We start from the raw sequence: 27,250 nt of genomic DNA on the forward strand, positions 1-27,250 counted from the left end.
GTGCCATCTGGTTTCCACAGTGTTGTTATTATCTGTAACTGTTAATTGATAGCCTAGCTGTTTAATCTGTCCAGTATGTTCAAGTCCCAAGTTGAAATTTTGAGGTTTTCTTGGATGTTAGTGTAACTTTTTGTTTTCATTTGATGTTTTAAACCGTTTGAGATTAATTAATGTTTTTTCCTCGTATTTTGTACCCACCTAAACACCTTACAGTTAATAAAATGTTTAACCTTTTCTGGTATGAAAAATTCTACAAGTCAAAACACATGGTAGAATGTATCTATGAATCATATTTCCTTTTGTGACTGCTACTCCTTTTTACAAGTTATTGGGAGAGGGAATGGGAGGGACTTAATTCTTCCCAGATTCCTGCTCTTATATAATGTAAAGGGAAAGGCCTAGAGTGATGAAAACTTTTCTTGTCAAGTTTATGATTCTTGACCTTTTTAGAATGGTGTCTGTCTCAGTTGATTAGAAAAATGAAAGTACAGTTTCTTTGAAATACTGTAACTCATTATCTTCAAAAGCACTTCCACTCTTTAAAGCCTGTTTATGTCTAAAATGACATTAAAAAAATACCCTTACAGGAGAAGGAAAATGGTATTTCTAGTTTGGGCTCCAGGGAACAAACACAGAGGTCTTTCTACTGGTCCTCAGAGGGGTAGTTGTGTGGCTGTGTGGGCCTAGAGTGTGTTTCAGCCGAGAGTCCCACGAAACCACCCTGGCAACATTGATCTGATTAGTTTTCTCTATAAATTGTGTGGTGGCCCACTACATAAAAATGATTGTATCCACTTTAGAGAAAAATGTTTCTCTAAAAAATGAAATAAAACCCTATGTTAGGTTTTTTTTATTTAGAACTAACAATTTAAAAACTTTATCATATTTTTCTATTTTGTTACAAACCATTTCAGAATCACCTTTTCTTAAATGACCAAACCAAATTTCTCAGGATTACCTTTTTTCCTGTAATTACTTGCTAAATTTCTGTATTTCCATGTGGATTTATATATCCTACTTTGGCGATTTTTTTTCCAATTTACTAACTTGATTTGATACTAATATACAGAGAAACTGTTGCAAGTGAAACATTCTGAGCAATAATAATTTTATTGACTTGGAAGCCTGGCTGTCTTGATTTCCAGTGTTTGCCTGCAGTGTTTAAAGTAACTGACAACCCTGAGATTATTACCAAACGTTTGTGATTTTTTAAAAAGCAGGAGAAGAGGTAGAGAGGGGAATGGAAAAAATGCTCTTTAAATTAGAAACTGCTTGTAGCAGTTCCATAGGGAGGCAGTTAACCCAAGTCACTTAAAATATGGTCACAATATTGAGAGTTAAATAATTTTACTTGGAGATGACTTCAAGAACAAATATCAAAAGGTCCAAATGAACTTAAAGGTACATCAAAGGGATTGCAGGGCAGCATGCATAGTTTCAAGAGTTACTTTGCGGAGGGTCGTTTCTTCTGTGGGTTTACCCCCAATTTGGGGCCACATGTGACCTCATGACTCCAGATTGATTCCTAGTGCCTCTGTGGACAAGGCCAGATGCTATCTCCTCTGGGGGAGCTGATGCCCCTCCTCTGCTGCCCCAGTTAGTGCTCACCAAGCAGTTTTGGAAGTCAGCTGGCCTCCCGTCTGTCACAGGGGAGCCCTAGACCATGGTGATGGAAATCTGCCCCTGCCTCTGCCCCTGGGACCCCCCTGGGCAGAATAGTGTGGGTGCCTGTGCGGAGACCTTTCAGCCTTTGCCTGCGGTTGTGCTGGTGGAGACTCCAGTTCCAGCTTCTGGGAAGTGAATTCTGTGTGTGTCACATTGGTCTTTAAGTCAGGCCATCTCTGTTAGTTATTTAGTGCAGCATAGCAGGTTACTCCCAAACTCAGCAGCTCAACACAACAATAAACATTTTTATACAGTTTCTGTGGGTTAGGAATTTGGACCATTGAGCCCAGGTGTTTCTGGCCAGGGTGGTCTCATGAGATTCCAGCCAAGCTGTTGGTTGGGGCTGCAGTCCACTGTAATTTGGACAGGCAGGAGCACCTACTTCCAAAGTGGCCTGCTACAGAGGCTGGGAAGCTAATGCTGGCTGTGGGCAGGAGGCCTCAGTGTTTTGCCACATGGGCTTTTCCACAGGGCTGCTTGAATGTCCTCACAACATGGGGACTGGTTTCCCCCAGAGCCCTAGCCTTGGAAGTCCCATACTGTCATTTCTGCAGCATCCTGTTGGTTATGTAGGTCAGACCTACCTGACTACATGGGTCATGAATACCAGGAGGCAAGAATCACTGGGGACCATTTTGAAGTCTGGCTGACACACAGTGGCAAACATACCTTCTGGCTGCTGGATCCATGTTGTTATCATCCCTTTGTACGGCTGGAGAGGAACAAGATGCTCAGGGATTTTGGGTGCCACTCTTGAGTTACATTCTAGGGAGCTTTCAGAGGTGGCTGCCTGGGCATAATAGAGGAAAGCTGTATCCTTGCCGAATGTCTGGAGGAAGCATTTTCTTCAAACTTTGTGCTCTTTAAATCAATGATGATACTTAATCTTGTTTTTAAAAAGAAGGAAATAAGATCACCTTTAATTCTAACCTTCACATTACCAAAATGGTTTTAGTCTTTTTTCTATGTAGTCCTTTTTCCCTATGGCTACATATGTGTATATTTACACATATATATGTGTAAATATACCTATGTGTATATTTACACATATATATGTAAGTATACCTATGTGTATATTTACAAAATGGGATCACAACGTACTGATTTATAACCTAAGTTTTTTACTCCTAATATTGTGAATATTGGTATGTTTTTGCATACCTTGAAATAATCTTTTCTGACCTCAATTTTGATGGTAGCCTACCATTCTGCCATAAGACATATCATAGTTTATTTAGCGAAATCACTGTTTTTGGATTTTGGAGTTATGCTCTAGTTTTTCCTCTTAGGAGCAGTGATTTGGTGAACTGTACTGTGTACTGAATCTTGCCATCTAGCCCAGGTTGATGCTTGGTGTAAGTTCCCAGACCCGTAATGCTGGGGCAGAGAATGCAGACATGTCCAAGGTTTCGAAACTGCTCATCAAGAGCTCCTCTGTGATGTTTGTATGTTGTACCCTTAACTGGCAGAGTTTGCAGTTGCCCCTTCCCCACCTTGGAGTCAGCACATCGTTGTGAATGTTTGCCAATTTGGTAGAATAAAAAAAATGAGGTGATAGAGCAACTTTGTTTATGTGGAGTATGCCTTGTTTTTTTAAAAAAGTCAGCTATTCCTAATTGTCTAAAGAAATTAGGTCGGGAGTGGGTGGGGAGTAGGATGTGCAGATTGAATTGCAACTGCCAGGCAACTCAAGAGGAAACCCAAGTAGCTTCCCCTGTGAGAAGCTGTTTTCTCCACCCCGTGGTGTAGCCAATAAATTGGAAAATTGACTGTTGTATGTTTGAACCTTCATTTCTGTCTACCCACCTGAAATCTCAAGGTTCTGCTGAGCAGCAAAACAGATAAGAGTAGAATACACACACAACTGATTTATCTTCAGAGCCTTGAAGACCAGAGATGTCCTGCCTGTCTTCACCGATGGCTGCTGCTTGTAGGATCACATTTTGGTCCTATCTGTTCTCAGCTCTGCCGCTGGTTAACTTATGGCTCAGTGACAAGCAGACTTTTGGATCCCAGTCTGGTGTTTCACACTTGTGCGTGCACTGGAGTAATTCTCGTTCGCCCTTGAGTAATGCCATATCAAGCCCCCCAAAAGGTCAGGAAAGGGAAGGAGAAAGGAACTCACATTTACCAGCTTCTAGCTCCTACTTGCCATGCGTTTCTCTTGTTTTTATTCTTACTGCCTCCCACCCCCCTAAAAAGAAAAGAAACAGGTGTTTCCTATACATTATTTTATTCAGGTGACCAAGTAATTAATCATTTATAAATAACATACAGCTGAATACCTTCTCTTGTGAACTTTATGAGCAAGTAAATGTTTTCTTATTTGATGCTTTTGTTTTCTCTGCTTGAATTCAAGAGCTTTACAACCCTTAACAGCCCAAGTGCACTTGAAATGGTTTGAGTTTTCACTGTGTTGTTTCTACAGACAAAAAGAAAACATGCACAAGTTTTTCCATTGAGTAGATAAAATGTCACTTTTTTTTTTTTAATGGACTGGAGCTGTGACTGTTCAACTTGTTGCTGAAGAATCCGTGTTCTCTTGTGCAGCTCTGAGTTATGTTGGGAACATTTCATTGATGAGATGCTCCTAGTTTATGTTGCTGAATTTTTTTCTTCCTCCCAGAGCTGTTTTCTCTTATTTAAGAACACTGGACACAGAGAACTGGGGAGGGGTGATCAAAACTGGCTGACATGCCTCTAATGCCCATCCTGTGCTGAGCAGAATGCTTTGCTCTGATGTTGGACGTGGTGGAAATCTGCTCCCAGGGAATGCTTTTCATAAGCCATGGGTGTTCAGCAAATGCTGATTAATGAAGATGTTTACTTTCCAGAGTGTCTAGAACCTTCCACCGATACAGTTTTATTAAATTCCTCCCACACCTCAAAGGAGAACTGCTTCAGTTTACTGATGCAGAGGACACAGGACAGAGAGGCCGGGTCAGATAAGAACTAGGTCCCGAATTCCCTCTTATTTTTCTCTCTTTACAAACTTCTATCCAAATACATTTGCAAAGACAAAATTCGGGACTATCTACACAATCTTAAGCAGTAATTTGAGAAATGGAGTTGCTTCTTTTTAAAAATTAAACCTCAAATCTCCTTAGTGGATACACAAGTGTGATCTTAAACATGCTTGGTGAGAGGAAAGAGAAGAGCTCACTTCTACAACACTGCACACCTTGATTCTTTGGTCTCTTGTGGGATAAATTAGAAATGCAGGTTTCCCTGGGATTTTTGAGACAATAGAATATTGCCCAATTTAGTTGGAACATAAAAGAAGGGCTTAGAAGAGAATTTGAAACCAAGAGGTTCACTAAATGCCAGCAGGGTCAGGTAGGTCAGCAAATAAGAGAAATTAGTGAAACTGCTTGTGTACTAGAGCGACCTGATGTAGATAGCCTCAGGTTGATCAGCACTTTGAGAGCACCTGGGGCCATGGGGCCACCTCGCAGCCCTCTGTCTGCAGGTGCACCAGCTCAGCCCCTTAGGTGAAAGGAAATAGAGCTGATTTTATGAGGCCTCTGGGTGAGGGGCGGACTGTTAACACCTCCACTGGTAATTCAACTTTACTGTCCAGAAATTGTTCTTCATATAAGCTTGCATCTTTCTAGGTTAGCCCACTGCCTACTTTAACCCCACATCTCACTGGACATGTAGTATCTCTTGAGTTCTGACACTTGCCATTTTCTGGAAACTTGTAATATAATATTTTGAAACTCGATTGCAGGTGAGACCATATTGTAACTGTGATCTATTCTAAAATAAAAGATCTGAAAACATATCAGAAATACCCTTTTAGGATATAAAATGGACATTAGCTAAATGTTCGATGTTGAAATGAAGTTCAGGTGAGCTGTTTACCCTCTGGGAAGGCAACATTTTACCTTTTTGGTTCCGCATTTGTTTTCTCTCTCTACCTCCCCATTCCTCTTCCGCCCCTCGTCACTGCCCTTCCCCTTCCCTTCCTCCTGCATTAGCAGCACTACTTTTTTTCTCCCCTCCCCTGCTAACCCCACATCTATCACATTCCTTGATAGAGAGTTGATTTTCTTCTCAGTATGTCGTAGGCTTAGAATCAGTAGACCCTGCCGGACACAGGCCTTCTCCTCACTCTTCTGGGTCTTGGCTTTCTAGGAGAGCTCTTTTCTCCATGTTGTCTTGTCATCCATGAGATGGCTTATTAGGAGTGGAAGGAAAAGCTAGTGAGACCCTGGGCTTATGTCAGCAGCTGTTTTTTTGACATTTCTATAGTATTCAGAGTTAAACCCAGAGTGAGCCACATCCTTAACCAGGTCCATGAGTGAGCCAGCAACTTATTTCTGGTTTTCTCAATACCATCCTTTTGAGTTGTGAAAGCGTTTCTTGATTTACATTTTCTTTGATTGCATCTGAAAAGGCCTGTTGGCCTGACAACCGTTGCTATGGGAATGATACTGGTGGTTAATGCTGTTGGCAGTCACCATTATCAAAAGGATCAGGTGCCTATTTATTCACGGTGTGGAACGAGGTTCCCTCATAAAGCACATGAACCTTGTTCTCTCCCACCTTATTATAGTCTGAGGTTTACATGACATGCATCCAAACTGTAGTAGTGATTTTAATTTGCCACTAGTGTCTTTAATTTTCTAAGGAGTCTGGGAACTTGAGATACATTTTTTGGAGAACAGATATTAAAAGTGAGATTTCAAATAATTACCCTTTCTGGTATGATTTATATGTAACACTGATCTGCCTGATTGTCAGGGGGAAGAATAAACTGCTGCTGAGAATTGACCTAATCAAACTGGCCATATTCAACTCCTAGATTCTTTTTGGTAGGTAATTATCACTGCTAGATGTTTGAGGTGGGTGAGGGCTGGTTATTCCCCTCACTGCCAGATGTGATGGAAATAAGTAACCAAATTCTGTTCTACAAGATTTATTAAAGACACATGAATTAATAAGTAAGTCCTAAATATTTCCTGCAACCTGTTCTGCAAGCTTGCTGAAGGCTCCTTGCTCAAGGCAGATGCCACATCTTCTAGATATAGGAGCAGGAGCTGTTACCTGTTACTTATTGATACACAGTCAAAACAAAAGTCTCTCTATGGTGGTTCCTGGGGATGCAGTAACAGCTGGAAGACTTTTATGGTTCATAAAATTGGGTCTCCATTAGGCCCTCAGTAGTCTCTGATCCAGGATCAGTATATGTATCATTGCTCAGGAATTAAACTTTGGACACCTTCCCTAAGTGTTGTAGAGACTATAGACCTAGGTAGATTTATATACCTTGTTTATGCTGGGGAGGGGAGTGTGCTTCAAATATCATAGCCAATCTACGTTTCACATATACCATTAATTTCACTGGTGAGAACTCATTTCTAACAACCATTTTGCAGATTATCAAATCACTGATTTTATTTGAGGTCTCACTCTGTCACCCAGGCTGTAGTACAGTGGCACAATCATGGGTCACTGCATCCTTGACCTCTCAGGCTCAAGTAATCCTCCCCACTCAGCCTCCTGAGTAGCTGGGACTAAAGGTGTGTGCCACCATGCCTGGCTAACTTTTTTTTTTTTTTTTTTTTAAATTTTGTGGAGACACTCTTTATCACAGTGATTTTTGTTGTTGTTGTCTATGTTTTTTTTTGGTCTCACTATGTTGCCTGGACTGGTCTTGAACTCCTGGGATCAAGTGATCCTCACATCTGGGCCTCCCAATGTGTTGGGATTACAGGTGTGAGCCACCGTGCCTGGACTGAACACCTACTCTGACCTTCATTTTGTCATAGCATAGCTCCATGCCGTGGTCTGGGTAACTGAAGCCTCTGGTATCGCTGCCTCTGGAGTGTGGCTCCTGATTCCAATGTGGGGTGCTCACTCCTGTGGTGTGCAGGCCAAGGCCTCCGTGTCTCTACTGTAGGGAGATAGCAAAGCAACCACACAGCTATTTTCTTACTGTGGTCTGAGGCAAGGTGACCTTGAACAGGCCTCACTTCAGGAGGTTAAAAGTACAAAATAAAGCCAGCTCAGAGTAGATGACGGGTTAAACTGTGGTGGTGTCATCTTAAAATGGTTCCCTGGATGAGTTTATCTGTATCACAAGGACAGTTTCATGAACCATAAAAGTCTTCCAGCTGTTACTGTATCCCCAGGAACCACCATAGAGAGACTTTTGTTTTGACTGTGTATCAATAAGTAATTTGATTCAGAATAGTTTTTCGCCAGTCCTTTTCTATAAGTCAACAAATAACCACTTGCAAGAAATAAGTGTTCTCTGCTCTTTATCCCAGTGATTTGTTGTTGTTGTGTGTTTCTATGCCGGGTGAGTGGTTTGGAGCTTTTCATCTGAGTTAGCCAGGATTAGGTGGTTCTGAGTACTGAGCCACACACCCTCATGCAGGAGACTCCTGACTGGGGATGGGAAGCTGTCATCTCAGGGTTCAGATGCCAGCTGGGCATGCTGAGCTGTCTGTCCATTTGGGACACTTTATAAGCAACTGGATTCATTTATAATCTGGTTTGCAGGCAAGGTGTGCAATTATTTTAAGCATTATAATGTGAAAATCAGATGAAGCCCCACAGACACTTTTTATGACAAGATGTCATCCACTTGAGCCATCATTAATTTGTCTGGATTGCACATATCATTCAGGTTTATCTCGTCGGAAATTCTATGGGATCCACCAAGTGTTTTTTTGGAGGAAGGTGTTTTACCGGGAAGTTTTTCAATATGAAAATGAAACATCATTGTCTAGAGAAGAACAAGGACAGGAATTAGAATGGGCTTTTTGTCAGAAAGCATGTAAGCAGGAAGAGAGTAGAAGAAAATGTTTCCAGTGTTGAGAGAAAAAGGCTGCCAATTTAGAACTCTAAATCCAGGGAAGTTATCCTTTAGAAATGAAACAAAAACACACTTCCTCAGACAAACCAAAACTGAGGGGATTCATAGCTGGTAGACCTGTCCTGCAAGAAATGTTAAAGGAAGTTCTTCTGGTAGAAGGAAAATAATATATTAATAGGTTAGAAATTTGGATCTTCATATAGAACAGAAGAGCGTCAGGGAAAGATAAATGAAAGTAAAATAAATTCTTTTATTTTTCTTATTCTTACTTGACTCAAAAGTTAACTATTTAAACCAATCACAGTGATGATGTCCTGGCGATTGTGGCATATGGATAAGGGAGATGAGTGGCAGCGGTGCCACCAGCCATGGGAGGGAGGAACTGGGAGTGCTGTTCTGTGGTACCTGCTCACAGGCATTAACAGTACAGTGTTATTTGAAGGTGGGCTTAGATGAGTTACAAGTGTGTATTGTAAGCTCCGGGCAATCACTGTGGATTTTAAAAAGAAGTATAATTGATCTACTGAGAGGGGGAACCCGTATTTGTGAAGGTGTATAACCAGCCCCTCATATGCTCATCTCTTCCCATTTTAGGCAACAGACATTTCAATTACCTCTTTCAATTCTCCATCAGGCCACTACTCTGAGGGTGATATATACGTGATGTGTGACCATGTGATGAGAGATTTCTTCGCCCATTGTTGGACATTGTGCTGTAAAGTGTGTTCCTTGCTTTGAAGAAATGTAACATGGTGTCCCAGATGGGCACAGTATCTATTGTTTTAATCCGCTAATAGTGTCTTGAGCATTACCATATCCCACCCAGTATGCAAAACCCAGTCCAGAGTAAATGTATGTTCCTGTTAGGACCCATGTGTGGCCTCCTGAGCATAGAAGCAGTGGTCCCATGTTGTCTGTTGTCCTTGGCTGCTATGTGTGGAACCTTCCTCCCTTAGCTGTCTGTAGTCTCTTTCTTGCTGGTAGACAGGACAATCCTTGACATTTTGTGCCTTAGAGCATGCAAGAGGAAAATGTTGACAGTCAACTCATCTCTACCTTGCCATAGCTCCCCTGTCTATTTATTTTTTGGACACAGATGGCTGGCCCAAGTGAGCACACCCGGTATCCACTTGTTGGTTTCAGTTACCTTCTGTCCTGGAAGAAGGTTCTTATGGGCATCAACATGTCTGTTTAGCTCCTTAAATTACCATAGTGGTTTTCATAGGTTCATGCCCCATGTGGGTATACCCTCAATAGCCCTGTGTTCTGTCTGACCATGTGGCAAGCCATGGCTACTGCCCATGAATCTGTATATGCTCAAACTTCAGGACTCATATTGTTGCCTATTTTTTTTTTTTTTTCATTATGAGGAAAACAGTTTACAGATTAGGACACTGAGCTGATTTACTCTTAACCTTCTTTAATCAGAGTTTTCCCATTAGTCGGTTGTGGTGTAATGGACTTCCAAACAGAATGCTGCCTATCTTGGAGTGCCATTTGTAAACCAGGCAGCTTTTTGTTGGTCAGTTGTGAGTTGGTCATAGGGCACTGCCCATGTGACAGTAGGGTCTGGCAGCTTTTCAGGTGGTTCCAAAGTTGGCCCTAGGTGAAAATAGACTACCTGTTCATGGATACAGTGAGTAACTCCTTGAGTTCCTCTGTTAGCATATTTCTGTGTGACCATTTCCATTTTATTATGTCACTCTTCTGGGAACTGCCTTTCTTATTAGAGTGTTTCTCTGTCAATATTGTCTAAGACATTATGGGCATTTCAGATTTCAAGATTATTTTATGTCTTTCAGTCATTGGGGCAATTTTCATTAGTACCCAACAGCAAACCAATAATCATTTCTCAAGTGGCATATACCATACCACTATGTTTAGAAATGTTCAGGTCTAAGATTCCAGTGCTTGCTGCTGGCTGGTAGTCATGCGCTGTGCCCTAAGCCTCAGTCTGTGTAAGTGCAGGTTGAAGACACTTCCAAAGTCATATCTGAGTGTGGATCATCGGGCCCAACAGGCTTTGACTGAGCCACTGCTTTTTGCAATTCAAAGATAGCCTGATGCAGTTTATGCTCCCTTTCAACTGTGGCCTTCTCTGAGGGTAGTTTTATGGTTAGGGACTAGCAGTATTCCCAGAGCAGAATTCCAGCAAGCTGACTGGGCACTGTGCGTCTTGCTTGATTCCAAGGACAGGCAATGGCAGCAGGTTCCTGCTCCCTTTCTGCCTGCAGCCTTCCCAGCCTAGTTCCTCAAAGCTCTGACCTCTTGTAACTGTGTTTTTTCCCCCCTCTACTTAGATAGGTATCCTGGAGGGGATAAGAGTAGGAAGAATTCCCTTTTCAAAGCTCAGATGAGGCTCTGCAAATCCTGGAGAGTAGGCCTTTCCCTGGAAAGTGGGCCTTTGTTATGGAGATGTGGCTATGTGTATTTCTCAAGGGTTGCTCTTCCCTCCTACTGGAGCCACATGAGGGTCTTCTCAGCAATTCACTGTGAGAATCTGGTCCAGTTCCTGTCTGGAAAGATCCACCAAAGTATGTGGATCTCCCCACTCTTGCCTCCCCACCCCACCGCTGCATGATGGGCTCCCAGGAGTTTCTCACTTTCACACTAGTCCATGCTCACCTCCAGCAGTTCACCAAATGACTTTTTTTTTTTTTTCTTGAGATGGAGTCTCACCCTGTCACCCACACTGGATTGCAGTGGGGTGATCTCAGTTCATTGCAACCTCTGCCTCCCGGGTTCAAGCGATTCTCGTGCCTCAGCCTCTTGAGTAGCTGGGATTATAGGTGTATGCCATCATGCCCAGCTAATTTTTATATTTTTAGAAGAGATGAGGTTTCATCATGTTGGCTAGGCTGGTCTCTAACTCCTGACCTCAAGTTATCCACCAGCGTAGGCCTCCCAAAGTGCTGGGATTACAGGTGTGAGCCCCCACACCCAGCCCCAAATTACCATTTAGATGTTCCTTTCAATTTATGACTCCAGAAGCTTCTGCCACAGCTGAGCAGATCTCAACTGTCACTCTGGATATGCTTGTCTCTCCAGATTTCAAGGTGGTGATTTGTCCTATGGTCTTAGTTTATTGATGGGTTCAAGAAAAGTCTTTAATTTTCAGTTTGTCCAGCTTTTTCTTGTTACAAGAATGACAGTGACAACTCCCAAAATCTCTACATGTTGGAGCTAAAGTTGGAAGTTTCTCAAATCCTGTTGTAAGTGACTGTGCCTGAGGGCTCAGCCCCACTAAGGCACAGTTTTGTTTTTTTGCTTTTTTTTTTTTTTATTAGAGATAAGGTTTCACTGTTACCCAAGCTGGAGTGCAATGATCATAGTTCACTGTAAACTTAAACTGGGCTGAAGCAGTCCTCCCACCTCAGCCTCCTGAGTAGCTGGGCCTATAGGTGCGTACCACCATGCCCTGGCATATTTAAAAAATTTCTTTTGAAGAGACGGGGTCTCATGTATTGCCCAGGCCAGTCCCAGACTGCTAGCCTCAAGCCATCCTCCTAATTATTGAGTTTACAAATGTGAGCCATCGCACCCAGCCACAAACAGTTTTGATAAGTGGCTTCTGGAAGGAAAGAGGAAGGCTAGAAGGCTCCAGAGATCAGCTCACAAGACACAGCCAACCCTTTAGAGTATGTTGAAGGAAATATGTGGGAAGGGATAAAGGTGCTGGAAGGAGAGAGAATCCACCCCAGGCATGTATAAAGCCAGACCTGTTTTCCTCCTTATACATAGCTGCCAGTTGGGTGCACATGACGGGTGTATGTGAGAGTGCTTTCTGCCATGGACCTGTGGCCATGGGTGGCTGTGCAAATGTGCAGGGGGGCAGAGACGCCAGGAAGGGAGAAGGTATGGCAGACATCCTTGCGGAGGCAGGAGTGACTGAGCCCTACATCTCGCTCCAGCTTCAGTGGCTCCATGGCAGACACGTGGGTGACCGAGTCTCTCTCTCATATGTGCATTTGGGTTTTGTTGTTGCTGCATACTCAACTCTGGCTTAGTACAGATTCCTAGGGTTAAAAACCAAATCAGCACATTTCATACTCTGTGGTTTGTTTTGGCTCTCTTTTCTCAAAGCTAAATACCTAAGTAGGAACTTGTGCTTTGATGTGACATCCCAAATGCACCTTCTTTTTTTTTTGAGATGGAGTCTCGCTCTGTCACCCAGGCTGGAGTGCAGTGGCGCGATCTCCGCTCACTGCAAGCTCCGCCTCCCGGGTTCACGCCATTCTCCTGCCTCAGCCTCCCAAGTAGCTGGGACTACAGGCGCCCACCACCATGCCCGGCTAATTTTTTTGTATTTTCAGTAGAGACGGGGTTTCACTGTGCTAGCCAGGATGGTCTCGATCTCCTGACCTCGTGATTCACCCGCCTCGGCCTCCCAAAGTGCTGGGATTACAGGCGTGAGCCACCGCGCCCGGCCCCAAATGCACCTTCTTTGATGCAGCCCAGAGTATGTTGTAGTCACACTGAACAATGGGAATAGGAGACGGGAGAAAGCCAGGCAGATAAGTTCCCCTCTTCCTTCTCCCCTTCAGTGTACACCAAGTTATGGTTTTTCTTTTTGCTTGCCCAGAGAAAGTCCTCTGTGCTGCGCCAACTTCAGTGTCATTTGTAGGCCCATCGTAAAGTGGGAGCCTGTAGGGCCTTTGCATCATGTCCCAGTCCTTCTTACTTCCCTTCCCAGTGGCCTCACTTTTGTCGCCCTGGTTCTGCACCTGCTAAAGAAAGTGTCAGCCTCAGGTTCTGTTTCCTGGAGGATCCAGACTGAGACACACATTTACAGAAATCAATGACATATGTATTTCTCCTATGTTGAGATATAGAATATCCACCATAGTTTGTGTCCTCTTTTGATTTAAAGAGATTTTATAAACATTTTCCCCATTTGAAATATTCTTCTCTAGCATGATTATAAATGGCTGCAGAGTTTTCCATAGTGTGAATGTATCAGCTTTTAAAAACCAATCTCCTATTGTCGGGTATTTAGGCAGTGTGTGCCCTTGCACATCTATTTTTGCGTATATACCTTTGGTAATTTCTGCAGGATAAATTCCTAGAAGTGGAATTCCAGTTATATTGTTTTATATATAGTTATATATGGCCAGTTAGCCTTCCAAAAAGTTTATAATTTACCTTCCCAGCAGCAATGTGTAAGAGTACTTGTTTTCTTGGATTCTTCCCAATATTGTATATGCTTTAAAAATCCATGTCAATTTAGTAGGTGACAAGTGATCCAGCTGGAATTTACATGTCATTTCTTATATGTGAGGTTGAACCTTTTAAACATATATTTATTAGCTGTATGTGTGTGTATGTGTGTCTGTGTGCATGTGCATTTGTGAATTGCCTGTTCCTGTCCTTTGCTGGTTTTTATCTTTTTAATGGAGGTGTTCTTTTTCTTATTGATGTGTTTGTTCTCTGTTGTCCACCATGGTCTTCCTTGTAGCAGACCATGGCTATGGCCCTACTCAAAGACCAGATTAGAGCAGAAAGTCTTGCGGAAGAGATTTTATGAAAAGTTGCACCACCACAATGCAGACTCACTCAGGCCTTCCACAAATATTTATTTAGCACTGACTTTGTGCCAGGCACTGTCTAGACACTTGGGATTTAGCAGTGAACATAAAAAGATACATACAGAGCTTAGATTCTGGTCTATTGGGGGTTGTGCAGAGCTATGGGAAATGGTGCAAAAGCAGACAGGTGTGCCAGGTGGTGATGAAGGTGATGGAGAAAATTCAGGCAGAGGAGAAGGATGGGGCTTCCTAGTGGGCTACATTTTTAGGGAACCATTTGAGTCAAGACCTATGCCAGGGAACAATCATGCAGAGGTCTAAGGAAGGACATTCTAGGTAGAGGGAACTTCCAGGTTGGGTCCCAGAGAGGGCCAGTGCTGGGTGAGTTTGAGGAACTGTGACAGCACACAGGGCGTGAGGGTGGCAGTGTTGGTGGAGGGAGGTGAGGGGGTGTCAGGACCAGGGACATAGGGCCTTAAATCTGAGCAACTTTACAAATAGCAAGTTAAGAGGGATTAGAACTTGTACAGGAGTGTAGTTTGCTGAAGTGCCTTCTGATAAAGGAGAAATCTCTTCCACAGTGATAGCCCAGGTTAGACTTAGTGAACTGTAGGAAGTAAAAGGAGGTATTTATAGTGTATTATGTTTGTAAAACATAAATACAGGGTTTTCTTTTTTTTTTCTTTTTCTTTTTTTTTATTGAGATAAGGTTTCTGTCACCCAGGCTGGAGTACAATGGCATAAGCATGGCTCACTGCCTTAATCTCCTGCACTCAAGTAATCCTCCTACCTCGACCTCTGGAGTAGCTGGGACTATAGGCATGCCCAACTAATTTTTTATTTTTTGGAGAGACGGGGTCTCACTATGTTGCCAAGGCTGGTCTTGAACTCCTGAGCTCAAATGATCCTCTCACCTTAGCCTCCCAAAAGTGTTGGGATTACAGGCACGAGCCACTGTGCCTAGCCAAAATAGGATTTTGAAGGATGGGGTGCACAGTCTTTGGACAGTAACAGTAACAAAGAAGACAGTTTTGTAGAATTGGAGAAAACGTGTTTGCAGAAGGCTGTTTGGACTTGTGCCTTCTTAATCTTTAAGCAAGGTACCATCACATCCCACTTCAGAGGTGGTTGTTAGTTGGTTCTCCCTTCACCATTCATCAAAAGAACAGTCTGATGCCAGGGGCTAGTTTCAAAGAGTAAAATGGAATATCTCTTTATTTCTTTTAATTAATAAAACCCATGCATGGTCCATCTATATTTGAAGCTAAAGTTGTGAATTGCCTGTTCCTGTCCTTTGCTGGACACACATCAATAAGAAGGAACATAGTTCCTTGGTTCTCAGAAGATGTTTATTCATTCACTAATCAATTTTTTCACCTGTCAAATATTATCATTTACCTACTATGCCACGCAGTAGGCATTTGGGATACCATGATGAACAAAACTGACACAGACCCTCTCCTCACTGAGTCTTCGGACTTGGGATCAGGCAGACATTTTTGAAATAATTCTACAAATAAGTATTAATTATAACCTGTGATAAGTGCCGTGAAGTGTAAGTACAAAATGTCAGAGGAGTGTGAACCTAGACTCATGCAGGGTACAGGAACTCTTCCCTGAGGAAGAGAAGCTGAGCTAAGGAAAAGGGTGTAATGAGGTGAAGTGGAATGGGAAGAGCACTCCAGGGAGAAGGAGCAGCACATGCAACAGTCCTGAGACAGGGTGACCCTGCGGTTTTCCTACATAATGTCAGGGGACTACAGCGTAACACTTTGGGGGCATAAACTATTACCTTTTGGATATCTGGAAGGTCCCTTGCTGGGAATGACGCATCTTGCTATACTAGATTGCCAAGTGTTATTTTTGTTGTCTGCTCTCATTTTATCTTCTAGTGTTTGGTTTTTTAGCTATGAAGCATTCACAGAAATGATCAGAGCCAAGATTTCCTTCCAGGAATGTGGTGTTTAATTGGGTAACCCGTGTACCTGGGAGAAAATGCCCGCAGAATATTGAGTAGGAAGCGGGAAGTCCTTGCCCTGATCCTCATTCCCTGGGGTGGGCTGTGGGGGGTGGAGAGGTATGTGTTAGCAGGTGGAGCCAGCAGCGGCCAGGAAGGCATGACCCAGTGAGAAATAAAAAATTCAGAACCCTCTGAAAGCATTACAGAATATGATGGGAATTGAAATTAGAAACATTGTGTGCATTTCTAATACTTGTGCTAGGAAAAAGACTATAGCTGTGTTAATGTTTAATGCGTGGACCGTAATAGAGAGCTGAACAGCTCTCCATGGCCCCGTTTTTCCATTCGTTTCCGGAATAAAGAAGCTGGTTCTATTTTAGGCTTGTATCTGGGAAGTGGACTTTACCAGAATGGGAGTCTGAGGCCAGAGTTGCCTTTTCCCTCCCATGTGAACAGGTACAGTTGAGAGGTGAAGAATGGTGTGCTCTGCCCTCCACTGCCCGCCCCCTTTGTATGTGTGTTATGTGAAATTTTAAGGGGGTATATGGAGTTCGGTGATTTAAAATTCCTTACTAGTTTTCTCTCTAGATTTTCATAGAATCACCTATAGACTTTCTTTAGGGTACCTCTGTTAGGGACAGAAAAAGGGAATGAAATATACACCGGTTTCATGTTGTTTTCATTTTTAGCATTCATTTGAGCAGGGATGCAACTGAGGCTTTAGTTTGCTCTTGGATTAAAGTTATCCTCTGTCTCACTAGGCAGGTTTATTTGGATAGTGGCATATGGAGAGGGTCAATGGGGGCAGGAAGGATGTTGGTATTTTATCATTAACATTGTTTAAAATTACAGTGCATGTGGACAATAAAAACCATAATGACTTTTTTATTATTTGTTTTAAAACTATCTAGACCAGCACTGTCCAATAGAATTTTTTGCAGTGTTGCAAATATTTTACATCTCACTGTCAAGTACATTGGACACTAGCCACTTATGACTAATGAGCACTCTAAATGCAGTTAGTGAGACTGTGGAACTTAAATTTTAATTAAAAATTTTTTCATAAGTTTAAATTTAAGCCAGGTATAGTGGCCCATGCCTGTAGTCAGTCCTAGCTACTTGGGAGGCTGGGGCAGGAGGATCACTTGAGCCTGGGAGTTCAAGGCTACAGTGAGCTCAGATTGTGCCACTGTACTCCAGCCTGGCTGATGGAGCAAGACATTGTCTCTCAAAAAATAAAAAATAAAAAAAATAGCAGCTGGGTATGGCGGCTCATGCCTTAATCCCAGCATACTTTGGGAGGCTGAGGCAGGAGGATTACTTGAGGCCAAGAGTTCAAGACCAGCCTGGGCAACTTAGTGAGACCTTGTCTCTATGAAAAACAAAAATAAGCCAGGCGTGGTGGTGTGTGTCTGTACTCCCAGCTACTTAGGAGGCTGAGGTGGGAGGATCACTTGAGCCGAAGAGTTCAAGACTGCAATGAGCTGTGATCACACCACTGCACTTCAGCCTGGGTGACAGAGCAAGACCCTGTCTCTAAAAAAAAAAAATAAATAAATAAATAATAATTTTACCCATGTAAAAAATTGAATTATTTGTTTTGTCTTGTTGATTTTTAAAAAATTTCATGTAGATTTTGGATTTTAGACCTTTGTCAGATGCATAGTTTGCAAATATTTTCTCCCATTCTATAGGTTATCTGTTTACTCTGTGGATAATTTCTTTCACTGTGCAGAAGCTCTTTAGTTTAATTAGGTTCCACTTGTTAATTTTTGTTTTTGCTGCAATTGCATTTGTGGACCTAGCCAAATTCTCTAGCAAAGCTTATGCCAAGAGGGTATTTCCTAGGTTTTCTTTCAGTATTTTTATAGTTTGAGGTCTTACATTTAAATCTTAATCCATCTTGAGTTAATTTTTGCATATGATGAAAGGTAGGGGTCCAGTTTCATTCTTCTACATATAGCGAGTCAGTTATCCCAGCATCCGTTATTGAATAGGGAGTGCTTTCCCCATTGCTTATTTTTGTCACCTTTGTCAAAGATCAGATGGTTGTAGGTGTGCATCCTTATTTGTGGGTTCTATATTCTGTTACATTAGTCTGTGTGACTGCTTTTGTACCAGTATCATGCTGTTTTGGTTACTGTAGCCTTATACTATAGTTTAATGTCAGGTAATGTGATGCCTCTGGCTTTGTTCTTTTTGCTTAGGATTGCTTTGGCTACTTGGGCTCTTTTTTGGTTTCCTATAAATTTTAGGATAGTTTTTTCTGTTTTTATGAAAAATGACATTGGTATTTTGATAGAAATGGCATCGAATCTATAAATTTTTTTGGGCAGAATTTTAACATGGGCAAAGGACATGAACAGATACTGCTCAAAAGAAGTCATATACATGGCCAACAAACGTGGAAAAATGCTTGTTGTCACTAATCATCAGATAAATGCGAATCAAAACCACAGTGAGATACCATCTCACACCAGTCTAAATGACAATTTTTAAAATTAAAAATGAACAGAAGCTGGCAAAGCTGTAGAGAAAAGGAAATGCTTATACCTTGTTTGTGGGAATGTAAATTAGTACAACCACTGTGGAAAGCAGTTTGGAGATTTCTCAAAGAACCTAGAACTATTAATATCATTCAACCCAGCAATCCCATTACTGAGTATGTACATACCCAAGTGAAAATAGATTGTTCTACCAAAAAGACACATGTACTTATATGTTCATCACAGTGCTATTCATTCTAGCAAAGACATGAAATAATCTAAGTGCCCATCAGCAGTGGACACATAAAGAAAATATGGTACATATACCCCATGGAATACTCTGTAGCCATAAAAAGAACAAAATCATATCCTTTGCAGCAACATGGATGCAGCTGGAGGCCATTATCCTAAGTGAATTAATGCAGGAGTGGAAAACCAAATACTGCTTCTCACTTAGAAGTGGGAGCTAAACACTGAGTACACATGGAAGTAAAGATGGGAACAGCAGGCACTGGAGACTACTAGAGCGGGAAAGGAGGGAAGGGGATGTGGGCTGAAAAACTACCTATTGAGTACTATGCTCATGACTTGGGTGATAAGATCATCTGTACCGTAAACCTCAGCATCACACAATATACCCAGGTAACAAACCTACACAGGTACCCTCTGAATCAAAAATAAAATTAAGAAAAGAAAAATTTAAATAGCCACACATGGCTAGTGGCTACCATATTGGACAGTGCAGGGCTAGACAATGTCCCACCTTGTTGCCTGCATCTGGGGTGCATGCATTACTCCTACTCCCCAGCCTTGGCCCCTACTGCTTGGAGAATCTCACACCTGGTCAGCGTAAAGCCAGTTTTCAGGCTGCCACTTACTTACCTTTTGGTGTCTGTGCCGTGAAAAGAGGCAGAGACCAAAGAGGTTGTGCCTATGTAACAAGAAAAAAAAATTAGCACCTTACAACTTAGGGCACAATAAAGCATGTACCTAAGAACATACTTTTATTGTCTACTGATTACCAATGATGTGAGAGCCACACCCCAAACTGTGTTCTCCTCCATAGTTTATTCTTCACTTTAGTGTACACATTGGCCAATGCAAGGACTTAATGATCTCCCTCTTTCATGTGTAATTAAATATTAACATGATACCTAAGACAAGGAGTTTGATGTTGCTGATTTGATGCCTTGTTTGTAAGTGATGGAGGTAATGAAATGGTTTCTAACTTCTTAGAGAAAAGTCTCTGGCACGTAGCATCTCCATTCATATTTGCCACAAGCTCTCTGTATCTCTGCTTCCTTTGGCTATTTGCCGGGGGAATGCCTTTTATCTGCAGGTTTGGAGCAGGCTAGGGGGAGAAGAGGTCATTTTACTCTGCCTTTATGACAAGGTTAACTGGTTTCATCAGGCTAGTACAAGCCACCATGAATGGATCCACTCATTGAGGGAAGAAGACAAATGCCTGCTAGCTATGGCACTGATTCAGTTGTTGCTGAGGTCAGTAGCTCAAAGGGATGCACTAAAGGCAGAGCCATCTGGGCTGGAGTCAGGAGGAGCCCCACTGACTGCCTGGAAGGAGAGCTGAGGCTCTGAACCTTGACTCCTAGCACTTGGCACCATACACCTATAAATTATGTTTACTTTTTATGAAATCATCCCTGAAAAATCTTTCTGCCAAACAGGATAGAGCTGCATGTGAATTAATCAGCACTCTTATTAAAATACATCAGTTATCTTTTATTTTGCTATATTCTACTTGTACATCATTTGGACATTTTCTAGAAACAGGACATGGATTTTTTTTTTTTTGAGACAGAGTCTTGCTCTGTCTCCCAGGCTAGAGTGCAGTGGCACAATCTCAGCTCACTCACTCCACCTCCTGGGTTCAAGCCATTCTCCTGCCTCAGCCTCCCGAGTAGCTGGAATTACAGGTGCGTGTCACCACGCCTGGCTAATTTTTTTGTCTTTTTAGTAGAGACGGGGTTTCACCATGTGGGCAAGGCTGGTCTCGAACTCCTGACCTCCAGTGATCCACCCACCTCGGCTTCCCAAAGTGCTGGGATTACAGGCGTAAGCCATTGTACCCGGCCAACAAAATTATCCTTTGCTTTTCTTTTTGACCTTGTATTTCTCTTTATTGTGGTGGTTGGTGGTGGATGGGAAGGGAGGGGACATTTGTTTATATGACTCTTTTATGTAAATGAAGAGAAGTTAGTCAGTGAATAACATTGTTTGTTGTTTTCTGCCAGCTTTTCTTATAATAGAAAAATTGAGGGCCAGGTGCGGTGGCTCATGCCTGTAATCCCAGCACTTTGGGAGGCTGAGGCGGGTAGATCACCTGAGGTCAGGAATTCGAGGCCAACCTGACCAACATGGCAAAACCCCATCTCTACTAAAACTACAAAAAGTAGCTGGGTTTGGTGGCATCGGGAGGTTGAGACATGAGAATCGCTTGAACCCAGGAGGCGGAGGTTGCAGCGAGCCAAGGTTGCACCATTGCACTGCAGCCTGGGTGACAGAGCGAGACTCCATCTCAAAAAAAAAAAAAAAAATTGTCTTCCGCATGGATCACACTTATTTATTAGACATTTGTTTTCTCCCTTTGCTCCTTAACCAAGCACCTTGAAAGCAGCACCCTTGTCCCCATTGTGTATCCAGTCTCAGTGAGGTGTTCACGGAGAGTGGGCACATGCAGGGACCATAAGCCCATCTGTAAATGAGCAGGACATTAGAAATTAGGAGTTAGATCTGTGCTGACCAACATGCTAGCACCAGCCATGTGTAGCCATGAAAATTAAATTAATAAAAAATTTTCCTTAGCTGCACTAGCCACGTTTCAAGTGCTCAGTAGCCTTGTGTGTCTAGTGACTACTGTATTGCACAGCATGGATGCAGGAAGTCTCCATCGCATTGAAGGTTTTACCTGACAGCACCATGGTTGACCTTTCTGGAATGAGCTTGTTTAGTCTGCAGATGTTGCTGAGTATCTTCTCAGACCCTGTTCTGACCACAGGGATGCTGTGAGGAGCAACAAAGGCCAGGCCTGGCACTCACAGAGACACCATCTGGGTGAGGATCAAGGTGAGAGAAGTGAACGAAATTCTTACATCATAAATGTCAGTACCGCAGTGCCCATGGCTCCCTGGGGTTACAGGAGTAAGATCCTATTCCCTCTTCTCAGCAGGGAAGAGAGATAATTAAGCATCATATTTTACAAATGGGGAGACAGGTTAGTGCAGGTAAATTGAGCTCACCCGTGCCTTGCAGTTGGTCCCTTTGCCTCTCTGAGCTGCATCTTCTTACACTGGTTAGTGCGGCTTTTAGAACGTGCTCTCCAGAGCATTGGTGAGGGCTCCAAAGAAAATGTGTGAAACCTTCTGCTTAGCACTCACCATTAAATACATTGAGGCTATTATTACGGTAACCTTTCATACTATAAAACTGGTTTGGAAGCTAACAAGCAACCTCAGCTGGAGGCCGCGGGAAGAGGAGGCCTTTATGGGGAAAGGGAACAACTGGGTTATGGAGCAGCGGCCGGGCCTTCCAAAATGATTGCATTTCCCTGAGGGGGACATGCCTCAGTGAGATTCTTGTAAATGGAACACTTTGCAGACTCCTACTTTTTTTATACACAGGTCACAAATTGCATTTATTTGTAGACATCTAGAAAACAATCAAAAGTGTGTATATCACTCTATATAGATCTTATTAATAATTTTATTTGGACAAGAGAACTTATGCCACAGCAGTCTTACACAGCATGGTTAAAGACTGCAGTACCCCCAAGAGTGGTCTCAGGTATGTACAGTATGTGAAGAAGAAGTTGCACCTCCGAGCCCCCGTGATCAAGTTAAAAACTCCCGACGTGTAGTATGTGCCAGTAGATTCCCTTCAGGTCATGACCAGCATGAGAAATATCAGGACACAGATACTCAGCACGTGTTCCGCAAATGTGTCCTGCAGTATCTTGCAGTTAAGAGTTAAAAGCAGATCCTGCTTCCATGTTAGCATCAAGCCCTTAGGAGAAATTAAAAAATCCCTTTTCCCTTGTACAAACGTCAGCAACGATTCATACATAGAGCTGGAGTGGGCTGGGTAGCTGGCCACAGAACCCAACCAGTCCTTGCCTGGGAGAAAAAGAGATTGATACTGAAGGTCTCTCATTCAGGCGCACATCTGCCTCTGGTTGTAAGAATTTCATTTATTGGTTGGTAAATAAAACCAGGAGAAAGCAGTGCAGGTTTCTGGGAATCTCATCCCTTGCATAAGGGAAATGCTCTGCCTATGCCAGGCCCCTCCCCCTCGCCCTCCCCTTCCCTCCCCTCCCATCCGCGCCCCTCCCTCCCTCCCTTCCTTCCTTCCTTCTCTTTCCCTTCCTCCTTCCTTTACTTCTTCTTCCCTTCCCTTCCTTTCCTTCCCCTTCCCTTTCCTTCCCCTTCCCTTCCCCTTCTTCCCCTTCCCCTTCTTCCCCTTCCTGTTCCTCTTCTTCCCCTTCCCCTTCTTCACCTTCCCCTTCTTCCCCTTCCCCTTCTTCCCCTTCCCCTTCTTTCCCTTCCTTTCCCTTCCCTTCCCTTCCCCTTCTTCCCCTTCCCTTCCTTCCCCTCCCCTCCCCTCCTCCCCTCCCCTCCCCTCCCCTCCTCCCCTCCCCTCCTCTCCCCTCCTCCCCTCCCCTCCTCTCCCCTCCTCCCCTCCCCTCCTCTCCCCTCCTCCCCTCCCCTCCTCTCCCCTCCCCTCCCTTCCCTTCTCTTCTTTCCTTCTCTCTCTCTCTCTCCTTCTGCCCTCCCTCCCTTTTTCTCTTTCTTCCTCCCTTTCCTTTTCCTCTGACAGGGTCTTGTTCTTTGTCCAGGCTGGAGTGCAATGGTGCAATCATAGCTCACTTCAGCCTCAACCCCCAAGGCTCAAGTGATCTTCCTGCCTCAGCCTCCCAAGTTGTTGGGACTACAGGCGCGTGCCACTACACAGGGCTAATCTATTTTTAATTTTATTTTTGTAGAGATGGGGTTCTCACTATGTTGCCCAAGCTGGCCATGGATTCCTGGGCTCAAGAAATTCACCTGCCTCAGCCTCTCAAAGCGCTGGGATTATAGGCGTGAGCCACTGTGCCTGGCCCAAGTTTTATTCAGTCAGGAAGATAGGAGGATTTAAGGCTTTGGTGACAATTATAATAGTCTTGAGAAATTGTTTTCCCTTAAAGTCAAGGTGTTTTGTAGACTCCTATTTGACCACATTTTAATGGATGCTGTTGTCATATCTGCACCCAGGCTGCGTTGTCTCCTGTAAAGAGCACATCTCTGCTCCAGAATCTTCCCTAGAATTTTCCAGGAGCGAGGGGAGTGTGGGCCTCATATGTCACCTTCCTGCCTGTGTGTATTCCACCCCCTCTCAGACACTCATGTCGTTGAGCAAGTCAGGCCGCCTGTCTCGGAGTCTCATTGTAGGTGAAAATGGGGACGTGCAGGGCCTTGCCAAGACCGGGAAAGATGACATCTGCAGTTTCCACGTCTTTCTCCGTCTCAGGTGGTTTGGTTACCCCAGTCCTTCAGGTCAGGTGCCCTCCTAGACTGGGGGTCCTGCAGTCATGATGGATGCTTAGGTTAGGGAGGAAATTCATGGGCATGACTGACACACTGAGTCAGCAGAGTCTAGAAAAGGTCACTGTGCTCACAGGTGAACTGTAGTTTTTGTTTGTTTGTTTGTTTATTTTTTTGAGACAAAGTTTTTCTCTTGTTGCCCAGGCTGGAATGCAATGGTGCGATCTCGGCTCATTGCAACCTCCGCCTCCTGAGTTCAAGCAATTCTCCTTCCTCAGCCTCCCAAGTAGCTGGGATTACAGGCATGCACCGCCACACCCAGATAATCTTGTAGTTTTAGTAGAGATGGGGTTTCTCCATGTTGGTCAGGCTGGTCTCGAACTCCTGACCTCAGGTGATACACCCGCCTCGGCCACCCAAAGTGCTGGGATTACAGGCGTGAGCCACTGTGCCTGGCCTGAACTGTAGTTTTTACTGCTTCCATTTAAAATCTGAGAAACTGGAGAAAAATCTTGTACTCAAGATTGGGTAAATCTCTTAAAAGTTATTTAAAGCAGCCAGGCGCGGTGACTCATGCCTGTAATCCCAGCACTTTGGGAGGCAGAGGCGGGCAGATCACAAGGTCAGGAGATCACGATCATCCTGCTAACACGGTGAAACCCCGCCTCTACTAAAAACACAAAAAAATTGTCCAGGCGTGGTGGTGGGCGCCTGTAGTCCCCGCTACTCGGGCGGCTGAGGCAGGAGAATGGCGAGAACCTGGGAGGCGGAGCTTGCAGTGAGCGGAGATTGCGCCACTGCACTCCAGTCTGGGCGACAGAGTGAGACTCTGTCTCAAAAAAAAAAAAATTATTTAAAGCAACATTACAAAAACATTGAATACAATAAGAAAACCAATGTGCTTAATACAACTATTTTGATTCCTTATTTCTTCATAGTGTTTTGCAGATATTCACATATCCTTCTTATTGATGTAATCGTCATGAACTTTTTCACTTAAAGCTTTACCATTTTCAGTGAGGGTGACTAAATTTTGTATAGAGGTAGAGTATCCCTTAAACAAAATGCTTGGGATCAGAAGTGTTTTGGATTTTTTCAGATTTTGGAATATTTGCATTATACTTATTGGTTGAGCATCCCTAATAGAAACATTCAAAATCCAGAATTCTCCAGTGAAATTCACTTTGAGTACAACCTTTCAGGATCATGTCTGTTCTCCAAAAATTTTGGATTTTGGAAGATTTTAGATTTCAGATTTGTGGAGTGTGGATATTCAACTCATATAATTTTTTTTCTTTTTTTGAGACGGAGTCTCGCTCTTTCGCCCAGGCCGGAGTGCAGTGGTGCTATCTCGGCTCACTGTAAGCTCCGCCTCTCAGGTTCACGCCATTCTCCTGCCTCAGCCTCCCGAGTAGCTGGGACTATAGGCGCCTGTCACCGCGCCTGGCTAATTTTTTGTATTTTTAGTAGAGACGAGGTTTCACTGCGTTAGCCAGGATGGTCTCGGTCTCTCAACTCATATAATTTTTATGTTTGCATGCTATTTATTAAATCAGTCTACCATAACTTTACTCTTGGACATCTAGATTAATTTTTCACAATTATAAGTAGTATGCAAGTGATCATCTTTATTCTGATAATATTTTTCTTTGACTGAAGAGAAATTCCAAGAAATGGGTATGAACACCTTTGTATGAGCAAATCAGTAAAACTTTAGCAAATCACACATTTTTACTATTCTGATAAGCTTTTCTAGGATCTGCTGATGTATATGTTAACATATACATCATATGTTAATATGTTAATATGTTAATAATTACATAGTTCAGTTCTGTATTATTAACTTGAAACAATCTTAAATTTTTATCACAGAAAATATTAAGCACATGTACACTGGGCAATAGAGTCTGTCGAACCCCCATGTGTCCAGCATCAGTGGACACCCAGGATGGCAGCTCTGATTTTGTCAACCCTTTAACATCCTCTATTACTTTGAAGCAAATCTCAGTGTTATTTCATCTATACATATTCAGTGATTTATTTTTTTAACCTCTACATTTACATCCAAAGTCCTTACCTTGTCTTTCTAGCTGCATAACCCACATGCGTTAAGCATCCCCTGTGGACAGTGGGGGACCATTGACTGTTTCCGAGCAGAGGAAGGATAAAGTGGTGAGAACTGTACTTTGTAGAATGAACTTGTTAGCTCTCTGCAGGATGCTTAATGTGGAAACACCTGGAAGTGAGGAGCTGGTCATCCATGTCCAGCCCTTCAGCTGTGATGCTGCTGCTCAGCTCATTCCCATTCCCTCCTCCCGCTCCCTGCCTGCATCTGTCTCCTTACCCTCTTAGGAATAGTTGGTGACTGAGCCCTGCCATGGCTGAAAGTCACAGTCAAATAGAATTCTCAGTTAAAAGTTCCTTAAACAATGGAAACATTTGATTTTCTTTCATAAGTTCTGAGGCCCGAGCCCAGGGACTCCAGGGCTGGTTACTTTGGCAGCTCCCAGGTGCTGGGGTTCTGTTGTCCTCTCTGTCCTTTACCTCACCTCCTCTTGGTTACAAAATGGCTGCCACAGCAGTGCCCTTACACCCTCCATGTCTGTGTCCAAGGCAGGCCGGAGGGTTGGTGTTTCCCTTCATTTTCTTTCCTTTGCCAGGTAGAGGAGTCTTTCCCAGCAGTGCCCAGCATACTTTCTTATGTCCTCTGGGCAGAGCTGGGTTACTGTCCAGAAGGTCACCAGGGAGTTTGGGAAAGTGGATTTGTGGCATTTTCACACTCTGGAGTGGAGTTGCAGCAGGAGAGGAAGGCTATTAGGTCAAGAGAGCCTGCCTTAGGGGCTCTTATTTAATAGCCTGTTTTACATGTGAAAAAGCCTTAGTCTCTAAAAGCTTTCTGCAGAACCACGGGTGGGCCATGGCAGAATGAGGCCTCCAACCCAGGTCTTCCCACCGGAGGCGGCGGTGTTCTTTTCCCCATCTGTCACCTGAAGTCTCTGTGCAGGAGGCTTGGGTGGAGCAAATAGAGGCCTGGAAATGGGTCAGCAGTAGGAACAGAGAAGGCCAGAGAAGTGGGAGATGTGGAGAAGGACCCTGAGGTGACAGCAAGCCTTGAACAGGCTAACGGGGACATGGGGAGGGGCAGCTTTGGGGTTTTCGCGTGATGCCAGCAGGACAGTCATGGGGAGGTCCGGCCTTCAAGTTTCTGTCAGATCTCCCGCGTTGAGGCAAGTCATCTGTTAGAGGTGGTCCTC

At 43.4% G+C, this 27,250-nt stretch overlaps 1 protein-coding gene and 1 long non-coding RNA gene across 2 annotated transcripts in view; one reads left to right on the plus strand and one right to left on the minus strand.

Moving 5' to 3' along the window:
- Positions 1–27,250, plus strand: part of DTD1 (D-aminoacyl-tRNA deacylase 1) — a 173,169-nt gene that overhangs the window by 80,724 nt on the left and 65,195 nt on the right. The window lies entirely within an intron of this gene.
- LOC129022054 (uncharacterized) lies at positions 1,333–26,333 on the minus strand. The gene is made up of 4 exons (XR_008496205.1): positions 26,074–26,333; positions 19,345–19,393; positions 5,680–5,844; positions 1,333–2,551 (listed from the first exon to the last, which is right to left on the minus strand). It is a non-coding gene; the product is annotated as an uncharacterized LOC129022054 (long non-coding RNA).

This window comes from Pongo pygmaeus, chromosome 21, assembly GCF_028885625.2.
Source record: "Pongo pygmaeus isolate AG05252 chromosome 21, NHGRI_mPonPyg2-v2.0_pri, whole genome shotgun sequence".
NCBI classification, from domain to species: domain Eukaryota; kingdom Metazoa; phylum Chordata; class Mammalia; order Primates; family Hominidae; genus Pongo; species Pongo pygmaeus.